Genomic DNA, 22,254 nt, shown 5'->3' with positions numbered 1-22,254 from the left:
GTGCCATTCATCACACTGTATGGATTGCAACAGACATTCTAACAACTGTTCTCAGTTTTGTTATCACCAGTAAGCTCACCACCACCAGCACCATTATCAGCCAAAAAACTTCCAACAGACTGCAGGGTGGCCCCGTGTGAAGACAGCAAATGGAAAGCTGTTTCACTGTACCCTCCCCACTATTCTGGAGGTCCAATACGTGGGAAATTCCCGTGGAGCTCTTCATACTCCGAACAACAGACCAGAGTCACCAAGGCTTTCCAGCAAGTTCAGGTCAGGACGTGACACCAACTGGTGAGTGCTTTGTCTATACAATTTGATGATTCTGCTTTCTATCGTATTCCCACCAGAAAATATGGACCCCTAGAGGGCCTGAGGGATGTGCTGGTAATAGGTAATTGTATTCATGGACCAAATGAAATACATATTATAGTGGAAGTACAAACTGTTGGGCCAAGTGACGAAATCACAGTGACTTTCTGCTGCACAAAACCACCACACTTCCTGCACAGAGAGACTGTGATCGCCCAAGCCTTTTTATTGCCATTAAGCATAGACAATATCCCAGAGCACCCAATGGCATTCTGGGTTGAAATCATGGGCCAAGACAAGCCCCTTATAAAGTGCAGTCAGTTGAATAAAGGTAATAACATCTCCCTACAAGGGATGGTGGACACAGGGGCCAACGTTACTATCATTACACAACCTCAATGGCCCCTGAACCAGGAGCTGACTCCTGTCACTGGAGTCACCTCAGTGATTGGAGGAGCTGCCATGTCCATGAGGAGAGAGCGTATTATCACAATAGAGGGACTGGAGGGCCAAACTGCCACCATCAGGCCATTTGTAGTCAGGGCACCCACCACCCTGTGGGCCAGGGACCTGTTGTCCCAGTGGGGAGCTTGACTTGATATTCCACCTCTGTCCCGGGATTTCTATTTGGGGCCACTGCAGAGTGCACCACCCCACAATCACCTGGAAGACTGACACCCCACCGTGGGTGGATCAGTGGCCCCTCTCAACAGAGAAATTACATACCCTCGAGCTTCTTGTGGAGGAGCAGCTCTCCAAGGGACACATTGTACCTACCAACAGCCCTTGGAACTCCCCTGTCTTTGTTCTCAAAAAACCTGGCAAGGACAGGTGGACGCTCCTCCATGATCTTTGTAAAATTAACAAAGTCATTGCAGTCTGGTCTTCTGTCTCCCTTCATGCTTCCCCATGATTGGAGACTGGTGGTCATAGATATCAAAGGCCACTTTTTAAACATCCCTCTCTATCCTTGAGATGCTCCCAGATTCGCTTTTTCCATCCCCTCCCTGAACTGGCACATCTGAAGCGGTACCACTGGCAAGTCCCCCCACAAAGTGAGAAAAACTCACCCTCTGTGCCAGTGGTACATGGCCAATGTCCTATCTCCCACCCAAAGGACCTTCCCAGATGCCATCATACTACATTAGATGGATGACATTCCATCCTGGTTTGAAAAGACAGGTGTCTGCTAAGGAAGGCAGGAGCTTCCTGTGAAATGGAAAATGTAATCTCCCTCCCTCTGAATTATTATAATTTTGAAATTAAAAAGCTCTCAAGCAAAGATATGGGAATAAGAATAACAGTTCTTTGCTAGGAAAACTAAAAATACAAATGCAATAGTACAAACAAAAAACCCCACTGGCAGAGTCAGAATATGACCTGACACCCTGTGGGTCAGTGTCGTTATAGGGTATGACACAGTATAAAAGTACACGACTCCATCAAATGGGTGCAAGAGAGAAATTTATTAAACCAACGTAGCTTTTATAGTTCTTCCAGATATTTACACCCATCTAACACATATACAATACCCATTGGCCATAAAAGAGAAACAAAGTGCCTAGTAGGCGACCAGGGAGCCACGACACTCTGCAAGCCAGCCAGAGTCCATATCTCCCAACTTTCTCTCCTTCCTCTGGTCTCCATGGTAATGACCTTGGTTTTCCTTCAGGAGAGATATAGGGCTTCTCCTTATCTTCAGGAGGCCTTGCTAGCTCACAAGGACAGCACAGAATGTCTTTCCCAAAGGTCAGGATGGTGGTAGCAGTCCAATTAAATGGAGGCTGCAGTGCTCCTGGAGTGACAGGTGGGGTTTTGTTGAAGCAGTGATCCTGTAGAAGGGTGGAGTTTTCCTCTCAAGGTCCAGTGGTGGCGTAGATGGGCCTGGACTTCCTCTGGGAATGCAGTGGAAAAGAAAGCTGCTCCTCTGGGAATCCAGTGGGAAAAAGCTGTCTCTTTTCTTCCAAATCTCAAATTATATCGAGGTAGGAATGCTTGGCTCCTCCCTCTGGCCGGAGCATCTCACAATGGGATGATGAATTTTTCATCAGTCATGCAGTGACACTCAAGGGCCCAATAAGAGAAGATATCTCCCAGAGGGGGGATTGTTGAGGAAGAGATAAAGTAAACTGTTGTAAGAGATGGTCCAAAGTTTCCCTTATTTGCCTCACGACCGTCACAAGGACAGAGAGGAAGACCCTGAAGACCCTGGCTGGAGTTCTGGCCTGGTTGGGGTGGATGCTCGCCAAGTGATTGTTTGCAGCTGTGCTTGCTGTGCCCCCACGTTACAACTGCTTTGAGCAGGGGCTGACAGGGAGCGGCTTGCTCTGTACACTTACACCTGCTTCACGATCCCTGCTCATCACAATGGCCCATGAATTTCCCCACCTCTTGGCCAGATGAACTTTCTGGGGTAACTCTGGTGATCCCCCCATAGAAGATCCCTCATCTGCCTCACAAGCACTGTAAGGGAAGCCCCCTCCCAAGGACTGAGACTGAGACCCTTAAAATTCTAACACAGGGGCACTGGCCTGACTGAAGTGGGATGTTTGCCAAGTGTTGCCTGCAGGTGTGTTTGCTGCACCAAGACTGGTTTCTCATAGACACCAATCCTGAAAACAATGGGTCTCGCTCACCGCTGAGATTGATTTGTCCTGTTTTGGAACATGGACTGTCTTACTCATTTTCAATAGACTTATTCTCCATTGTCTTTTATCTGTTCTCCCCTTGGTGGATGACTATAAAAGACCCCTGAGTTATGCAAAGAATTTGAGATTCTCCCCAACGTGACAAGATGGATCTATTGGCTGGACCACGAGGATTTTGTCTCTCCATTGGTAGCTATTCCCACCCCTGTCTTCTTCTCTCTCCCTCTATCCTTTATCTCCTTTCTAATTCTTCTATTGCTTCTGCTGTGGGCACTCAATAAAAGGTGCATTTCTTTTGATTAATACTGAAATCCCCTCTCTGTTGTTTTTGCACTCTGAGATCAGTTAATGAACCATCACAACCCCACTTGTATGAGTGGATCGTGACATTAAATTGCCATCATGAACAGGATTCTGACAGACAGAGGGGTTTGCAGGGTTGTGTGTAGTCTGTAACAGGGGAAGGATGTTTCACTCCAGCCGCACCGAGCCCGATACCCTGAAAGGGGTGAGCGGTTGTCTAAAATGGAAAGGGAGTGACTCAAATTTCCCACAAACTGCACATGCCTAGGTGAAAAGCACCCCCATACTCAATTGAGGGCTCTGTCTTCAGAATTTCACAAAAGATCTCTTAGTGCAAAAAGGGAAACTGTTTTTGTGTATGTGTGAATCTGGACTGTCTGGGAAGTGAAGGGACTACTTGAAGTAACTGAGTAGAAGCTCCCAGGCACATTTAGTCTCTTCACCCACCCAGGGAAGCAAGGGAAACACAGGAGATGCTGTGTGGTTGTGTACCTTAAGTCTACACCTCCCTGTCATGGTTTTGGTCCCTTCACAAAATGACTGAAAACCTCAGCGCAAAAGTTAAAGCTGAATTTTATGCTCTACTAGCCAAACACAATGCCAAACCTTCTCCCGGAGGAGAAGAATGGGCACAAAGTAACTGATGTAATTTGGAAAATGTTATTGATGGAATATGTTCCTTACAACATGAAATAACTGTCCATTTAAGCTATAATGGACTCCCTTCAAAGCCTAGTTGAAATTTGGAAAAAAATTAAATGAAGAAAGAAATGAGATCCATCTGTTATGAGCTGCCCTTAGAGAGGAACATGTTAAGAATTCACTGAATGCTGATTCCTCAACACAGGCAGAGGAAAAGAAACTCCTCACATTAAACAGATTTATCCCCATAAGGAACTAGAGGCAGTAAAAAAACTGTGGAGAAAACTGCTGCCCTCATTATAGACCCCTGGTTAAAACAGAATATAACTATATTAATGATGAAGATTTTGAACCACATATCACAACTAAACAAATACCATTCAGCACTACCAAATTGGCTAAGCTGAAGAAAGAATTTGGGCGCCTTCCACAAGAATCGGAGATAGAATATGTCTTCCAAGTGTCCCTCACTGGTGGAGATCAAATTAAATTAACTGAACAGGTGGCCAGTGGGTACTGGGGACATGGAGTTTTCCTAACAACAGGAGATAAGCGTGACACGTGGTCCCTGACACAATGTGTGCCTTTCTGGGCCGGGGGAATTAATCCTTTGGAAAGGGGAGACCCTTTAGCTATAGTCAGTGCCCCCGACCAGCTTTTGGAAGGTGCCCACAAAGCCACCTGCCTGCAAATGATTCATGAAAAAGGTTGATTCCTGGTTTTCTGTCACCAATGCAATTACCTGTAAAGCCTGAAATTATGACTCCTTTAATTTGAGGGCTTCCTAAACCTACAGCAATTATTTTACAGAAAACCATACTGGCCTTGGGTCCCATAGAGAGACTAGATAGATTCCTTGGTAACCCCACTGACCAAACTGGATCTACTGATCCTGGTTTCACTCCATACTCCATCCCCTCACAGCCCCCAGCTTCTCAATCTGATTCACCTGCCAGTAGCCATAAAGGTTGGGCATGGAGCGAGGTTGCAGTAGATTTGATTAATTACAGTAGATGATATGGACCTGTAAAAACCCTGGAAGAGAAATCAGAAAAAACAAACGGTGTTTGGTTTATCACGGCTCCTCACGGTGAAAATTTAGGGAAGGGAAAACAGATCTCTAACTGCCAACGTTGGTGGTTGTTGGAAGTTAAAAGGGGGGTCCCCAGAGAGGTGATGGATGGTTTGCCCCTTGATAAATTACAGAAAATAATAACTAAGTGGCACTATCAGAAACAGAATTTATCAGTTCAACCCAGTGCACCCCTCCCTTCTCAGAATCCAGCCAGTGAGCCAAAAGAAACCCTCTCCCAGCCTCTCCCTCAGAATTTAGGATGTGAGCCAAAGCAAACACAGAACCAGAGAAACTAGGCTCTCCATCCCTTGTAGGTGAGTGAAGGGCTGGAGCATGGATGTATCTGAGAATGCTCACTAAACATAAATCAGGAGATATATTGATCACAGCTATCACAGGCCTCAAACAGGCACTTGTAACCTTTCTGATTGACACTGGGGCACAAATCTCTGCACTAACAAAAAGGATGCCCAGAAGTGTAGAATTGTTCCAAGAAAGAAATAATGTTGTGTTTTAAACATCCTAGGAACTACAGAATCTACGAATGTGGCCTTAGTAAAACTCACGCTCCATGGAGAGGGGTGTGGGAAAGACATTCTGTGCTGTCCTTGTGAGCTGTCAGGGCCTCCTGAAGATAAGGAGAAGCCCCATATCTCTCCTGAAGGAACACCAAGGTCGTTACCATGGAGACCAGAGGAAGGAGAGAAAGTTGGGAGATATGGACTCTGGCTGGCTCCCAGAGTGTCGTGGCTCCCTGGTCGCCTGCTGGGAACTTTGTTTCTCTTTTATCACCAATGGGCACTGTATACGTGTTAGATGGGTGTAAATATCTGGAAGAACTATAAAAGCTACGTTGGTTTAATAAATTTCTCTCTTGCACCCTTTTGATGGAGTCGTGTATTATTGTACTGTGTCGTGCTCTATAACGACAGAGGAGAATGAATTAGTTCTCAAAATGGTAATTGGGGATATTCCAAACAATTAGGGATGGATATTCTTGCTGGGAGGCAGTGGGAAGATTCTGAGGGATTCCTGTGGTCATTTGGCATGCCACGTCTTAACATTAGACTGCTCCAAGCTGCATCCTCCTCACTGTCTAGCAAAATTACTCACGTAAAACAATACCCTCTACCTTCTGGTGCCAAAGAGGGCATCAACTGGTTATACAGGACTTGTGAGACCAAGGAGTAATAGTCAATACCCATTCTCTTTTCAACTAGCCAGTGTGGCCAGTTTGGAAACCCAATGAGAAGTGGAGGCTGACAGTAGACTTAATGCCAACACAGACCCTCTTACAGCAGCGGTCCCAAATTTGGCTGAATTAATGACATCAATTCAAGAAAAAGCTCACTCAATCATGGGACCTATAGATGTCAAAGACATGTTTTTTATGATACCCATACAGCCAGAAGATATGGACCGTTTTTCCTTCACATGGAAAGGACAGCAATACACTTTCACTAGGCTTCCCCAAGACTACAAACACTCCCCCACTTTGGCCCACCCTACTTTAGCCCAGGAATTAGAAAAAATACCCAAACCTGACAACGTAGCTGTTTATCAATACATGATGATATCCTTGTGGGAGGAGATTAAACAGAAGCAGTGGGAGATACCAAACAAAAAATAATCTCCCATTTAGAAAGTCTTGCTTTGCAAATTCCCGTAGAGAAAATTCAAAAGCCTTCTCAGGAAGAGAAGTTTTTGGGAATTTGCTGGAAAGGAGGTATGACATGTATTCCACCTGATATCCTAACCTCTTTAGATCAGATCAAAATGCCTGAATCCAGGAAAGATCTCCTGCAAGCTCTAGGATTATTAGTGCTTTGGAGAAAACACATTCCAGATCTTGCAATAATTGCTAGGCCCCTTCATGACTTGCTGAGCAAATGGGGTGAAATGGGATTGGACTCCTTCTCAGGAGGAAGCATTGCAATTGCTGATTTTTGAAGCAACAGCTCACCAAGCACTGGACCCTGTCCATCCCACAAATCCCTTCCAGCTGGAATGGGGATTTGCCTCCTCAGGGCTGTCAGTACACATTTGGCAGCAGGGTCCTGAGGGTCCGATGCGGCCTCCTGGTTTCCATTCCCATGGTTTCAAAGATGCTGAGAAAAGATACACTACCTGGGAAAAAGGATTGTTTGTGGTTAGCTTAGCTTTCATAGAAGTGGAAAAAAATGCACGACAACAACCAGTTGCCTTGAAAGGCCCTTTCAAAGTTATTAAGACAGTCACTACTGGGACCTCCCTCCCCGTCCCCAACACGGTGGCCCAAAGGGCCTCAGTTGCAAATTGGTATGCTCAGATTGAACATTACTGTAACATTTTCTCAATAACAGAAGGAGCTGTAAAAAACTTAGCGATCCAAGAAACTGAGAACTTGGGCAGCAGCCATGACAAACCTGCCTCTGTAATTAAAACATCCCCTCCTTTCTCCCCCAGACAATCAGCAAATTCTTGGTTCCCTGATGCCTCTGCTAAACAGGAGGGGAAGGTGTGGAGATACAGGGCAGCAGCCCTCCACATTTCCTCTGGTGAACGAATCATTACCGAGGGAGAAGGCAGTGCTCAGGTTGGGGAGCTGAGAGCTGTTTGGAGTGCTTTCCAACATGAGGTACAGAATACCTCTCCTGTCTGCATCTACACGGACTCCTATGCTGTGTATAAAGGATGTACTGAGTGGCTTCCTTTTTGGCAGCAAAATGATTGGGAAGTTAACAGAATTCCAGTATGGCAAAAGGAAAAGTGGCAAGAAATTTTGAACATCACAAGCCAAGGGAACTTTGTTGGCGTGGGCAGCCTTTCATCAGACAAATGGAAATCCAGCAGGAGAGTGGAACAATAAAGCTGATGATTTAGCAAGACTAAGTCCCCTGAAAAGGAACAAATTATAGAGGACTAGGATCAACTATTAGAATGGCCACATGTAAAAAGACAGCACACAGGTGCAAAAGATTTGTACAAGGAAGCTCTGGCCCAGCGTTGGCCTGTCACCAAGGAAAGGTGTAAAACATGCGTATCAGCCTGTGAGCAATCGCAGACTGGAGACTGGAGAGACATCCTTTGGAAGATGACCCTCTGCATTTCAGAAAGGGTAAAGGCTTATGGGATGCGTGGCAGGTAGACTATATTGGACCCTTTAAGAAGTCAGGAGTTAAACACTTTGTGCTGGTAGGAGTAGAAATTGTATCTGGGATGGTCCAGGCCAATGCTTTTAAAAGAGCTACAGGAGATAATACTGTAAAAGCATTGCAGGGATAGTTTGGAATTTTCCCAAAACCACAGGAAATTCAATCTGATAATGGGTCCCACTTCACTGCTAGAATTGTACAGGATTAGGCAAAAAATGAAGGAATTAAATGGACTTTTCACACCCCTTACTACCCTCAAGCTAACGGGATCATAGAAAGGACCAATGGTCTTTTGGAATGACTTTTGAAACCAGAGGAGGGAAATTGGGATGTTTGGTTATGGGAAGCTGTGAAAAGTGTGAATGACAGATGGGGGGGTAAATGGGTGTCCCAAAATCACTGCCTTTTGCCCCATAGCTCCAAGCATAATTGCCTCTCTAGGGAGACCAGATGATTTCAAGATTCCAGCATATTACCCTGGACAACCTGTTCTGGTGGACCTCCCTACTGTAGGGGAACTACCACTAGTGCTAAAAACTCCTCTGAATAAACATGCATGGGTAGCCTCTGATGTTCTAGGGAGAGAGCATCAGATAAATACACACTGGATAATTCCATCATTCTAACTTTTTCTGTCCCTTAGTGGCAGGATTCTGTTGTGCTTATTTTACAGAAGAACCCTGAGGGACATGAGGATCATCTGAACCATGATAACACTGGTGATACTTTTCTGCATCCTACCACAATTCCGTGGACAGAATCCTGCTGAGTGGTCGTGGTCTGAAGCTACCATCCATCACACTAATGTTCTAGGATCATATCCCAAGGGTCACCACCTGAACCTAGAGCCTATAGTGCTGCATGACTCTGAGATATATCGCCCAAGTGAGTGGGGATGGGATCAGAAGGACTGGACTAGAGCCCTAACTGGAACAATTGGTGAGTCGATTGTGGTAGCGTGCAGAAAAGTGGAAGGATCTCTCTATGAGAAAGCCACCTCCATTGCAGGTGCTGGAAATTTTTTAGAGCCAGATGGAAAAAACTATTTGCACATCCCTACAACAGAAATGTGTCCTACGACAAAGTGGGAGTGTACCAAACAAATTCCCCTCACTCTGTGCTGCCGGCAGGAGTACATTGGTAACTACACTTTAAGCCCCAGAACCAACAATGCAATTACAAAGGATTGTAGAAATTAATCAACTGACTGCTGGCATAATTTTACTTTAGCCAAACCAACTTATGTGACACGCTGTTGGCAAAATAACTTGACAAATCTATAAAGTTTAAAAGGCCTGGTTTACAAATTTAAGATAAACACTATAACAAAGTCCACATTGAGTACAGTAGTCACACCCCAGTGGGTAGAAAGGACTGAGAGCACCCTTAGTAAACTTGATACTGAATGGCCTTGGTCCCAGGCTTTTGTTCATTTTTCCAGATCCATGGGAAACGTGAGGGATTTAAATCTATCAACTGTCATTATGCATGAAAATCAGATATACACTAGGCAGGGATGGGAAAACCAAAAAACCTGGCAGCTTCAAGGGATAGTGGGGAAAAAAATTAGTATAGGATCCAAATGATTAACGGAACTACCCAAAGTAAGGCAACGTCAATCGGTGTTTTGACAGATCAAACAAATAAGCATGAAAAGGTTTGTACGCACCCAAGCTTACAGGATTGTTGGCACAATTTTACATTGGCACAAACCATAGAAGTGGTTTGTCTTCGGTCCAAAAAATGTAGGCCTGTAGGGCCTACATTTTAAGTTTATAGTAAATGCTATAGCCCAACTGGTTACAATTTACACCACCACCACCACTCCAGCCCAACCACTGGTTATGCTTAGCCCAAGAATTTTTGAAAATGGACCAGATATAATTAGGAAAACAGGACAACAACAAATACTGTTCAATCCAGCATGGTCTCTTAAACAAGTCAAATTGCTGATGCAAAGTAATGTCTCAGAAATTCAGCCGGCCTGTTCGCCTTTTTTGCAAACTTCCTTTGAGGGTTGGATGACCTGGTTGCAAAAGCGGAACTCTTTTAAAAGACGGACGCTAAGAGACATAACCGGTGTTGTGGGAACAGGATTGGGAATTCTAAAGAGTATTGATTCAGAAGTATTAATGAATAAAATGGGCTGCTACAACTAGAGATTTGACCAAATTACAACAACCACTGCAGTCATTGGCTTTAGGAACACACCAGTGGCTGCTATCAAACATTTTGACAAATTGGGAAAAGGTAAATGTAAATGACCACAAATTGGTAATTGATACACTCGGTGCTACACAAAACAACATTTCTTTGGCTCTCAGCTGTATCCAGGCACAATTGTGGATGCAGTCAGTTGCTGCCTCAATGATAAGAGAAGGTGAAGAAGGCACTTTTCCTACTGAAATTGGGAAAATAATTTGGGACAGTGCCACTGATTTTGAAAGAGAATTCCAATCCTGGTGGAACTTAGTGAATTTAACTTCCAATCCCATTACAAACACAGCCATGGCTTTTGTGTTAACCATACGTAATGCCTCAGTGCATTTGATATTTCCTATGATTGCATTAGGGCTGAATGATGATGGAGCTGTTCTCTATCCTTATGAGCATCAGGAATGGGCCCGTCAAATGGGTGAGAAATGGCAAAATGTTAATTTAGAATCTTGTCTTGTCCGAGAACAACAAGGGTTCATCTGTGAAAGCAATGCAATCATAGCTCAAGACATTTTTTCAGACACAGAGAAAAATATCTGTCATTTTGAAATTCATCCTAATGAGGCTTCTGAAACAGTCCTTGTATATATAGGCAACAGGTGTGCATGCTTCAGAACTGCTTGTGATTTGGTATTAGTAGAGAATGTTGTAGTAGATACTAAAAATTATTCAAATGTTTGTGCTTGTAACTTTACCAAGATTACAGGATGTGATTTCTCTTATGAAGCTCCAGTTACCTCTCACTACCTATTGCAATCCAACTACACACTGATTCACAAACTGATGCCTACTCCTATTGGGATGAATCTCACTTTGGTAAGTCAAGTGCTGCTCCATCAAGACTTGGTAGAAATCCTCAAAAAGATAAAGAAAAACGGACAGAAGACCTGGTGACTGTTCATCATAATGTGAGACAGATACACCGTGTTATGGAGAGGGTAAAGAAAGATGCCGAGCACAGGTGGTGGGATACCCTCTTTGGGTGGTCACCTACTGCCACGAGTGTCCTGAACAGTGTGTGTCAACCCATCGTTACCCTTTTGATTCTAATTGTGCTTGGTTTTATCTTGTGATCAGTCCCATTTGTTATGAATTGGAGGATGATGAAACGGCTGACAAGATTGATGTCTATAGTCAATGCACACAACTTGGCTGATGTCCTCTACACTGTGGACATCCCCAAGTCAATTGACACAAGGCAATTACAAATTAAGCATTTGTGTTTTAGAGCAATCCTTGATTCCCGTTTATGATTTTGTGAGAATTATTTTCAATTTTTAGTGAATTGTTTTAGAAAATAATTTTAAAGTTAATGCTTATATTATGATTTGTTTATTGTTTTGCTTTTGATTATTTGTTATTTGTTTCAACCATTTGAAAATTGTTACAAAAATAATACTATTTTAATTAATTAACTATTAGAGTTAATTCCCAATAGTGCCGGATGGAACGTGCCTGGGGTCGTCTGGCCTTGCTGCTGGACCAAAGGTGGCAGCTGTGGTGGTCTCACCCCAGAGACACCCCTGGCTAACTGGGTATTGAAGCTGGCACTTGGGACAAGTCCAGGCAAGCAGGAACTCAGGTTTACCTCTGGTGGAAAGACTTTAGGCGATGGTAAAGGTAAAAGGAGACGCTGCTGGAGGTTTTGATCCAGAGCTTTATTCCTAAGTCACAGACCTCTGAATGTTGCAACAGCTCCAACAGAACTCAGAACCACGTGGTCGCTGGGTATTTTAAGCCTGGGGAGAGGGGGAGGGAAGGGGTAGGTATGGCACCAACCAGGTGGGAGGGGGGAAGTCTCAGGGGACAAGTGACACCTGGATAGCCCAATGTTGCCAGGGCTGAGAAGCATCTTTTGAACTTTGCCAATCAGATGATGCCCTTGCTGGAATGTTAAGATTGACGGACAGCACTTAGCAAGGGGGCAAGGGGAAGAGGAAGGGAGAGGTTGTTGGCACACCTGAGGGAGGAACTGGGATAGCTGAAACAGAGTATTACATCACACTGCAACAATTAACCATTTTGAAAATTGTTATGAAAATAATACTGTTATAATCAATATTAATTATGTTTGTTTATTGTCTCCCTTTTCCCCCTCTTTTTCCTATCCTTTCTTTTCCTCCTTTTTCTCTCTCTCTCTCTTTCTTCTCTCTGTCATACTGTCCCTATTTTTCCGGGTTATACTACCAACGTACAGCCAGTCCTGAAGACTCATCAATGATACTCCAGAGCGCTGCTGATAAAGATCCCTCAAGACAATTGTGAGTCACGGGGTCGTGTGAGAGTCTGTCTGAAATATCCCTCATCTGCCTCACGATCGTCATTGGGGGGGGGGGCACTGAAAAACAGACCCCTCCTGTCTGAAGTTTCTGATCCTGTAGGGGAAAGTCATATGCCTGAGACCTGAGTGTTGCTCAATTATTGTTTTCACAGGTGCATTTGCTATATGCTACCCTGAGCTCAAAGGGCATTTTGCCCTTTTGCACAATAGCTCTGGAATTCTCCCCGCCTCTCGGCCTGGCTGAACTTCTCCTAGGCTTTAGGGTGGTTCCCCCCAAAGAAGGTGCCTCTCGCTTGTTCATAACCACCATGACAGACAAACCGAGATGTAAGAAGCCTCTTCATCAAGAGACCGAGACATGAAATCCCTGTGTGAGAAGGCCCCCTCTCACCTTCTTCCAGAGACTGGGACTGAAACCCCCAGCCCGGGAGAGGTGTGCAGTGGCGGGGGAAGGAAAGCTGCCCAAAGCAAGATGGATGTTGCAGGTGCAGGCAGTCAACCACGAAAACAATGGCTCTCACCTACTGCCAAACATGGACTGTGTGCACCCCTTTCCAAACACCATTCTTTCCCCCTGAAGATACAGTAAACTACCTTTGATTTGGTTGCAAAATCCATCCCCCCTTCCCCCATCAAAAAAGAGTGTAATTGGGGTCCAGATGAACTGTGCCTCTGAGATCTCCCTGGACACGGCCTGGTGAACTCCATGGGCTGGACATGGAGGGACTTGGCAGTTTGACGTTTGGTAGCTATATACCCATTCTTTTTCCTCCCTCTTTTCCCTTATTTTTTCCTTTTTTCCCTGATTCCTTCCCAAGGCATTTTTGCTGTGGTTATTTCAATAAAGGTGCATTTGTTTTGATTATCACTGCAAACCCCCTTGTACCGTGTCAGTTCTTTTGCACCCTGAGATCAATCCACGAACCATCACGAAACCCATTCATAAGGACGGATTGTGACACACCCAAGCTGCGTCCCCGGGATCCGCCCGCCTCTCCCAGCCCCAGAGCCCCCTTTCCGTGACCCAGGGACCCCCTGAACCCCCTTTTCTGCCTTTCCCAGCTCCCAGACCCCACTTCCCTGAACAATGGAGACTCCTGGACCCCTTTTCTGGGTTCAGGGACCCCCTGGATCCCCCAGTCCGCCTCTCACAGTCCCTTCCTGGAACCTTGGACCCTTCCCGGCTCTCCCGGTTCTGCTTCCCAGCCCTTGGACGCCCCCAGACCGCCCAATCTCTGCGTGCCCCCAGTTCTCCACCCCCTGTGCGTCCTGCGGGGATGTCCTGGCAGGTCCCGGGGGGGTTCAGGGGAATTCCCAGGGTTTGCTCTGTCCCCTCTCCCTCCCTGTGCTGCCCCGGTCACTTTCGCGTCTCCCAAGCTGCGGCACCGGGACCCGCCCGGGGACCGGGGACTGCTCCGGCACCGGGACCCCCCTGAACCGCAATTCCTGGGCACGGGGACCTCCCGAACTTCCATTTCCAGGCGAACCCCCCTTCCTGGGCACAGAGACCGCCTTGAACGCTAACTTCGGGGCACTGGGAGCCTCCCTGTACCCCCTTCCCCAGCCCTGATAATCCCCGCAGCCCCTTATCCGGAGCCTGGAACCTCCTGAACCCCAAATCCCGGGCATGGAAACCCCCCTGAACCCCCATTTCTGGGCACCGGGACCCCACTGCATCCCCTTATACAGCACTGGGAGTCCTTGACCCCCCCCATTCTGCTGCACCAGGACCCCCGTGCACCCCCATATCCAGGACTGGAACCCTCCCAAACCCTCCATTCTCAGGCACAGGGACCCCCCTGCACCCCCTCATCCGGCACCAAAGCCCCCCTGCACCCCCTTTCCTGGCCCTCCCCCATCTCAGACACCCCAGCCCCCGCTTTTCCTTGGGGCGGGGCCAGGGCTGTGGGCGGGGCCGCAGCGGAGCAGCGCCATGGCTCCAGCGCTGGCTCTGGGGCTGCTCTTGGGGCTCCTGGGGGACCCGGGGGGCGCGACCAAAGGTGAGTGGGAACCCCGAAACGGGGAAACTCCTGAAGTTCCATTTCCGGCCACCGGGAACGCCCTAGACTTCCATTCCTGGGCAGGGGAACCACCCTGTACCCCAATTTTGAGTCTACTGACCCCTCTCAACCCCCTTCGCCAGACACGGAACCCCATTCCTGGACAGGAAAACCCTCCCGAACCGCCATTCCCAGGCATCAGAATCCACTGAGCCCCCATTCCTGGGCGCCCATGTCCGGGCACCGAGACCCCCCTGTACCCTCTTCCCCGGCACCGGGACCTGCTCGTCCTGCGGGGAGAGGTGTCTCAGGATGTCCAGGAGGGTCCCTGGGGGGATTCTGGGCCCCAGGACCCCCCTGAATTTTCAGTTCTGGGCACTGGGACCCCCCTGCACCCCCTTATCCAGTACCAATTCCCCCCTGCAACCCCTTTCCCATCCATCCTGCCTTCCCCAGTCCCCAGACCCCTCTTTTCCTTCATCCTGAGACCCCTGGACTTCCATTCCTTCTTTTCTCAGTCCCCAGCCCCCCCCATTTCTCTGCATCAAGGACCCCCAGATTCCTATTCCCAGGTCTCCCCACCCTGTGACCCCTCATTCCTTGGCACTGGGGACCCCTGGACCCCCTTTCCTGGGCACATGCATCCCCTGGAACCCCCATGCCACTTTCCCAGTCCCTGTACCTCCTCTCCCCCTTTCCATAACCCTGGAACCCCCTGAGCCCCCATTCCTAGACACCAGGACCCCCTGCAGGCCCTTTCCTGTCCATCCCACCTCTCCCACCCTGTACACCCTTTCCTTGACCCCAGGATCCCCAAACCCCTTCCCAGCTCTCCCAGTTCCCCTTTCATTGTTCCATGATCTCCTCAATCCCCCCAAATCTCCGTGTCCCCCCAGTTCTCCACTCCCTGCATTACCTGCACGTGGTGGTGTCAGAGCCCAGCCCGGGGATCCCCCAGTTCATGGATATTGGGTACCTGGATGGGATCCCCTTCGTGCGCTACAACAGCGAGCGGGGCCGGGCAGAGCCGCTGATGCAGTGGATAAAGGATGGAGTCAAGCCAGAATATTGGATATGGGGACCCAGACCAATGTGAGGAACCAGCACAGTGATGTCAGGAACCTGAAGATACTGCGTGAGCAGTACAACCAGAGCGGCGATGAGTGAGGGGAGCTGTGGGACTGGAATGGGGATCCATAGGGCTGGAATGGGATCTGTAGGGCTGGGATCCATGGGGCTGGAATGGGATCTCTGGGGCTTGAAGGGGAACTGTAGGGCTGGGGATTGGATCCACGGGGCTGGAATGGGATCTATAGGTCTCAGATTTGGATTCACAGGGCTCTAAGTGGCTGAAATGGGGATCCATTAGGTTGGAATGGACTATCTTGTGATCCATGGGGCTGGGATTGGATCCATGGGGCTGGGATCTGTGGGGCTGGGATGGGATCTGTTGGGTTGACTTCCATGGGGTTGGGATGTGGATCCATGGGGCTCCAAGGGGCTGGGATGAGGCTCTGTGGGTCTCCATCAGACTCTGCGGCTCCAAAGGGCTGGAATGTGGCTCTGTGGGGCTGGGACACAATTCCAGGGGTCTCTGTGGGTACAATCCCCCCAGGTCTCCACACAAGGTTGAGGTCTCCACACAAGGTTGACAGTTTATGGCTGTGACTTCCTGTCCGATGGGAGTGTCCATGGATCCCACCAGATTGGCTACGATGGGCGGGATCATATCTCCTTTGACCTGGGATTCAGGAGATTCGTGCCGGCCGACAGCGCTGCTGAGATCACCAGGAGACGCTGGGAACAGGAATTGAACGGGGTTGAGATGTGGACAAATTATCTGAACCACATCTGCCCAAAATGGCTCCAGAGGCACATCAGATATGGGCAGAAGGAGCTGGAGCGCAAAGGTGGGAGCAGAATTCCTGTGAGGGATTTGGGAATGGAGGACTTGGGAACACAGTATTTCCAGTGGGAATTCTATGGTCAGATCTCATCCCAATCCCATTGCAGTATGAATTCCATGGTCAGATCTCACCCTGATCCCATTCCAGTGGGAATTCTGTGGGCAGATGTCCTCTCATCCTATTCCAGTGGGAATTCCATAGGTAGAACTCACCCCAGTCCCGTTCCAATGGGATGTCCCTCACCATTCCATGGATGTCCATTACCATAGTCCCATTCCAGAGCCCCCTGATGTCCATGTGTCCGGAAGAGAGGAACACAGGACGCTGATCCTGTCCTGCCACGTGTACGGATTCTACCCCAACACCATCGCAGTCAGCTGGATGAAGGGGGGTGAAACCTTGGATCAGGAGACGGAGTGGGGTGGGATCGTTCCCAACAGCGACGGCACCTTCCACACCTGGGCCAGGATCGAGGCGCTGCCGGAGGAGCGGGAGCAGTACCGGTGCAGGGTGGAGCATCCCGGAATGGGATCTTCGCTTGGGGTGAGGCTGGGAATGTGGGGATTGGGAATTTGGAATTCCTAAATGGGGATTCCCCTCCCCCTCCTCACTATCCCATCTCTCCGTGGTGGTCGCTGTGTCTGTCATCGCTGCCATCCTCATCCTCATCGTTGTCCTCATCAGATTCGGTGTCTGGAAGCTCCAATCTGGTAACACATGGGATGGGGGTCGGGAAGGGACACGGATCCACCCAGCACCGTTCTGGGAATCCTGTGCCACCGATGCTGATCCCACTTTGTTTCCACAGGGAGGAGGGACAGGAATGGATACAACCCAGCAGCCGGTGAGTTCCAATGGCGGATCCAGCTCTGGATCCCCTCTGTGCGGATCCCAGGATGGATCCTGGGGTTAATCCCAATGTGTGATCCGTGCTGGAATCTCATGGATCTTCTCTCTCTGCAGGAAAAGACATGGGAATGAATGGCTCCACTGCAGATACAGCATGGGATCAGGGTGGGATTCCAGAGGGAGATTGGGGCAGGATGGACAGACTGGGATTGGGGAGGGATTTTGGATCAGGGCAGGGGTCTAGAGTGGGATCAGGTGGAATTGTAAAGTGGGGATGGAGCTGGATTCTGGAGCAGTATCAGAAGGGATGGATGGAGCAGGATTGGGGCAGGAGTGATGGAGTGGGATCAGGGAGGGATTCCAGTGCAGGATTGGGTAGAATGGATGGAGCAGGATCAAGTGGGATCGATGGAGCAGGACTGGGACAGGACTGGGGCAGGATCAAGTGGGATAGATGGATGGAGCAGGATTGGGGTGGGGTCAGGTAGGATTCTGGAGCAGCTCCCTCTCCCAAGGGGATCCAGCCAGGTCCATCCTGTGGAATGGGGACAGGGACAGGGTGACACCGTGACCCTCTCTCATCCTGGTAGTAATCACTACCTGAGGGATCCATGGGGCTGGATCCGGCCCCCTCCCTCTTCCTGGGAAAGCTGAGAGCTGCCAGCAGAGCTCATCCCACTGCTCCCACCCACCCCACAGCTCTTGGTAACAGATCCATTTCCCCTTTTCCATGTCCCAGTGTTTTAAAGACTATAACCACAAATATTCACAATGCTTCAGTTCTGGTGTGAAATTATCCTGCTTGGGGCAATAAATTCGGCTTGGGGCAATGTCCTGGATTGTCAAGCAAATTGTATTCTATTTGCCACCTGTATGGCAGTTGTCTTCTGTTAAGTAGGCAGTTTTCCTTATCTCTTCCACAACTGGGGAGACATCCGTTGATAACAGGCTATTGAATGTCACTGCACAACTGATAAGAACGACAGCATTCCAGTGTGAGATGCTCCACCCAGAGGGGAGAGCCAAGCATTCCTACCTGGATATAATCTTGAATTTCTGGGACACCAGCATGGCTTTCTCCACTGGATTTCCCAGAGGAAACAGCTGCTCTCTTCCCCTAGATCTTCAGAGGAAGACTACACTCTTCTACAGGATCCCTGCTCCAACAGAACCCACCTGACACTCTAGGAGGGCTGCAGCCATGACTCCAATTGGACTGCTACCAATACCCTGACCCCCAGGGTGTCAGGTTGTGTTCTGACTCTGTCAGTGTTGTTTTAGTTTACTGCATTGTTTATTTTATCCTTTTATTTTCTTCCCTACTAAAGAACTGTTATCCCTGCTCCCATATTTTTTGCCTGAGGGCCCCTTAATTTAAAATTTATAGCAATTTGGAAGGAGGGGGTTTACATTCTCCATTTCAGGGGAGGCTCCTGCCTTCCTTAGGAGACTCCTGTCTTTCCAAACCAAGACAGATTTTGGTGCTTAACGTGAGGCTTGAGGGCACAGAAATAAAAAGGAAATAACAGTTCTTGAGTAATCTAATTTTTGTACGCTGCTACAGAAACCTTGTTAAGCTGTCATCATGTGGTCCAGCTTACCTTGGTTTGGGTGGCATGTGGTTGTGGCTACATTTCTCCCATTTGCAGGCCCTTATCTAAACATGGGTCCTATAACCAAGGCTACTGTGGCTGTTATCCAGTTTGTTTTATGGGTGAATAAGGGGAGGAATTAATGGCTTTTTAACTTCCTCTGGAAAGCAGGCACATGGATTCACAGCTATCACACACTAACTCTATGTTTTTGGGGTTACTTTAATATTAGCACCTGCTGTGAGGAAATGACACCAGGGGAAATCTTCTCCCAACCCTTTAGCCATCTCTTTGGGTCTGCTCTACCAGTTTTTGAAGGGTTCAGATCCACTCCAAATACTAATGATATCAAACAGTGGCTGGTGTTGCTGGAAGGCTTGTTCTGTTTAGCATTTAGAGATAAGAGAAGATTAACTCGGATAACCACCCTGACACCTACCCCAAAAACAAGGGATGCTGCCCCAGAGCCTGGCCCTGCCCCACAGCCCACCTCAGCTATAAACTACCCAGATTGGATGGGGGTTCTGGTGAAGGAGATAAACGAGGTGAGCCAAATGCTGAAGGAGCACATTTCCCAAGCTTGTGAGAAGCCCTCCCAGTGTCTCGAAGAGGGAGAATCTAATAGTGCAGCAGTGGAACCCACAGATGTTACAACTGTCCAGGTTCCAGCTGAACTGCAAAGGCAGACACAGCCAGCAGCAGTTGCTCCTGTGGAAACAAGGAGATCTAAGATGAAAGCAGGGCACCCAGATAAGGGAGGGCCCTCACAACCCTCAGGAGACCCAGAGGTTGAGATCGTCACCGAGTCCCTGACGTACGAAAATCTCCAAAATCTGCACAAAGACATTGTATGATGGGAATATGAGACTTATACAACCTGGCTACTTTGGGTCTGGGACCTTATAAGTACAGGTGTGCAACTGGATGGTGGTGAGGCAAGAAATTTGGGACCCTCAACCCAGGACTCAGGTATCAATCAGATTTTTGTAAGGGAGCCAGGGTCCCTTTCCCTCTAGGAGCGGCTTTTAATGAGTGTCAGAGAGAGGTTTGTCCACAGGGAGAGCATGCAGGAGCACCACCATAGAATGTGCTGGAAGACCCTTGAGGAAGGGATCCAACAGCTGAGAGAAGTAGCAGTACTGGAGGTACTCTTTGGGAGGGATGGACAGCATGAAAATGACCCCGACAAGGTCGGGTGCACAGGGTAAATGTTGTGGAGCCTGGCAAATCTGGGGCCATCTCAATACACCACCTTCATTGCAACGATTAATGCAGATACCAACCAAGAGACAGTGGGCTCTGTCGCCAACAAGCTTAGAAAGATGAGAGTATGATCAATGGCCCAATGCTGGCTCATGTCTCTGCTGTGATTAAAAATCTCAAAGAGGAGATGAAGGAGATGAGGGAGGGGTGAGGTGTCACAGACATATTTTATGAAAAATCCTTTCCTTAGGATTTTTTCCTCCTGAGAAGCTGAGAGGCCTCAGGAACAAAATGTAAACAATAATTATCTGCTGCTGTGGAATTAACAGGTGGATCTGTGATTGGTCTCATGTGGTTATTTCTAATTACTGGCCAATCACAGTCCAGCTGTCTGGACTGTCTTGGTCAGTCACAAGCCTTTGTTACTCATTCTTTTTCTATTCTTAGCTAGCCTTCTGATGAAATCCTTTCTTCTATTCTTTTAGTATAGTTTTAATATAATATATATCATAAAATAATAAATCAAGCCTTCTGACTTCTGTGGAGTCAACATTCTCGTCTCTTCCCTCATCCTGGGACCCCTGCGAGCACCACCACAGTGAGGAGCAACAGTTCCCATATGGCACCAGTGCAAGTCACAGCCCCAAAGTCAGAGCCCAATATTCCCCAGCTAGACAGAGAGGGTACACCCCAGGGGCTGACGTGTGGTTCTCTCTGCATGACCATGGGGAAGACATGGGAAGGTGGGATGGAAAACCCACTTCTGTCCTGGCAGCACGGGTGCATCAACTCACCGAGGGAAACACTAATCAAGGGAACTCCAGTAAAGTGAAGGTAGCCTCAACCTCCCATGACCGAGCTGCTGGGTATGATCTATCAGATCTCCTTGAAGGAGAGCACCTCTAGCATGCGTGCCCAGGAAAGAAATAATAACCAGGATTAGGGGGGCCCTGCCTGTAGCCAGGAAGAGGCATGGGAAAACTGGATCTTTTAGACGGTGTGGATCTGATGGCCTGGCACATCAAAGCCACAAAAATATGATGCCTTAGTTGATACTGGTGTGCAGTGTACTCTAATACCATCGGGACACATTGGGGCGGAACCTGTTTCCATTGCCAGGGTGACGGGGATTGACTGTGTTGGAAGCCGAGGTGAGCCTGACTGGGAAAGAGGGGCAGAAACATCCTATTGTGACTGGCCCAGAGGCCCTGTGTGTTCTGGGCATAGACTTCCTCTGGAATGGCTTTACAAAGACCCAGAAAGACTCAAGTGAGCTTTTGGAATAGCTGCTGTAGAGGCAGAGAACATGAAGCAGTTGAATACCTTGCCTGGACTATCAGAAAACCCATCTGCAATAGGACTTCTGAAGGTGGAAGAGCAACGAGTGCAATTGCCACCTCGACAGTGCACCACCGGCAGTATCGGACAAATTGGGATGCTGTGATCCCCATGCACAAAATGATCCATGAGCTGGAGAGCCAAGGGGTGGTCAGCAAAACCCACTCACCCTTCAACAGTCCCATCTGGCCTGTGTGCAAGTCTGACAGAGAATGGAGATTGACTGTGGACTATCGTGGCTTGAATGAAGTGACTCCACCACTGAGTGCTGCTGTGCTGGACATGCTGGAACTCCAGTATGAGCTGGAGTCCAAGGCAGCAAAGTGGTACGCCACCATTGACATTGCTAAGGTGCTCTTCTCCATTCCTCTGGCAGCAGAATGCAGGCCTCAGTTTGCTTTCACCTGGAGGGGCGTGCAGTACACCTGGAACCGACTGCCCCAGGGGTGGAAGCACAGCCCCATCATCTGCCATGGACTGATCCAGAGTGCACTGGAAAAGGGTGAGGCTCCAGAGAACTTGCAGTACATCAATGGCATCATTGTGTGGGGGAACACAGCGATGGAAGTGTTTGAGAAAGGAGAGAGGATCATCCAGATTCTGCTGGAAGCCTGCTTCGCTATCAAGAAGAGCAAAGTCAAAGGACCTGCTCATGAGATCCAGGTCCTGGGAGTAAAGTGGCAAGATGGAGGGCATCAGATTCCCACTGAGGTCATCAACAAGATCACAGCAATGTCTCCACCAACCAGCAAG

The 22,254-nt window shown here is 48.3% G+C and overlaps 1 protein-coding gene, 1 long non-coding RNA gene and 1 pseudogene across 3 annotated transcripts in view; all 3 read left to right on the top strand.

Moving 5' to 3' along the window:
- LOC143695915 (uncharacterized) overlaps nt 1–22,254 on the top strand; it is a 243,196-nt gene that overhangs the window by 119,428 nt on the left and 101,514 nt on the right.
- On the top strand, nt 14,495–17,104 carry LOC143695855 (class I histocompatibility antigen, F10 alpha chain-like; annotated as a pseudogene). Its single transcript, XR_013185349.1, has 4 exons — nt 14,495–14,612; nt 15,509–15,765; nt 16,241–16,522; nt 16,800–17,104. The product of XR_013185349.1 is annotated as a class I histocompatibility antigen, F10 alpha chain-like (transcript).
- Nucleotides 17,188–17,364, top strand: LOC143695993 (uncharacterized). Its single transcript, XR_013185464.1, has 2 exons — nt 17,188–17,229; nt 17,328–17,364. It is a non-coding gene; the product is annotated as an uncharacterized LOC143695993 (long non-coding RNA).

The sequence above is a fragment of the Agelaius phoeniceus genome, chromosome 27 (genome assembly GCF_051311805.1).
Source record: "Agelaius phoeniceus isolate bAgePho1 chromosome 27, bAgePho1.hap1, whole genome shotgun sequence".
Taxonomy (NCBI): domain Eukaryota; kingdom Metazoa; phylum Chordata; class Aves; order Passeriformes; family Icteridae; genus Agelaius; species Agelaius phoeniceus.
Note: the sequence above shows the minus strand (reverse complement) of the source record. Positions and strands in the feature narration are given on the sequence as shown.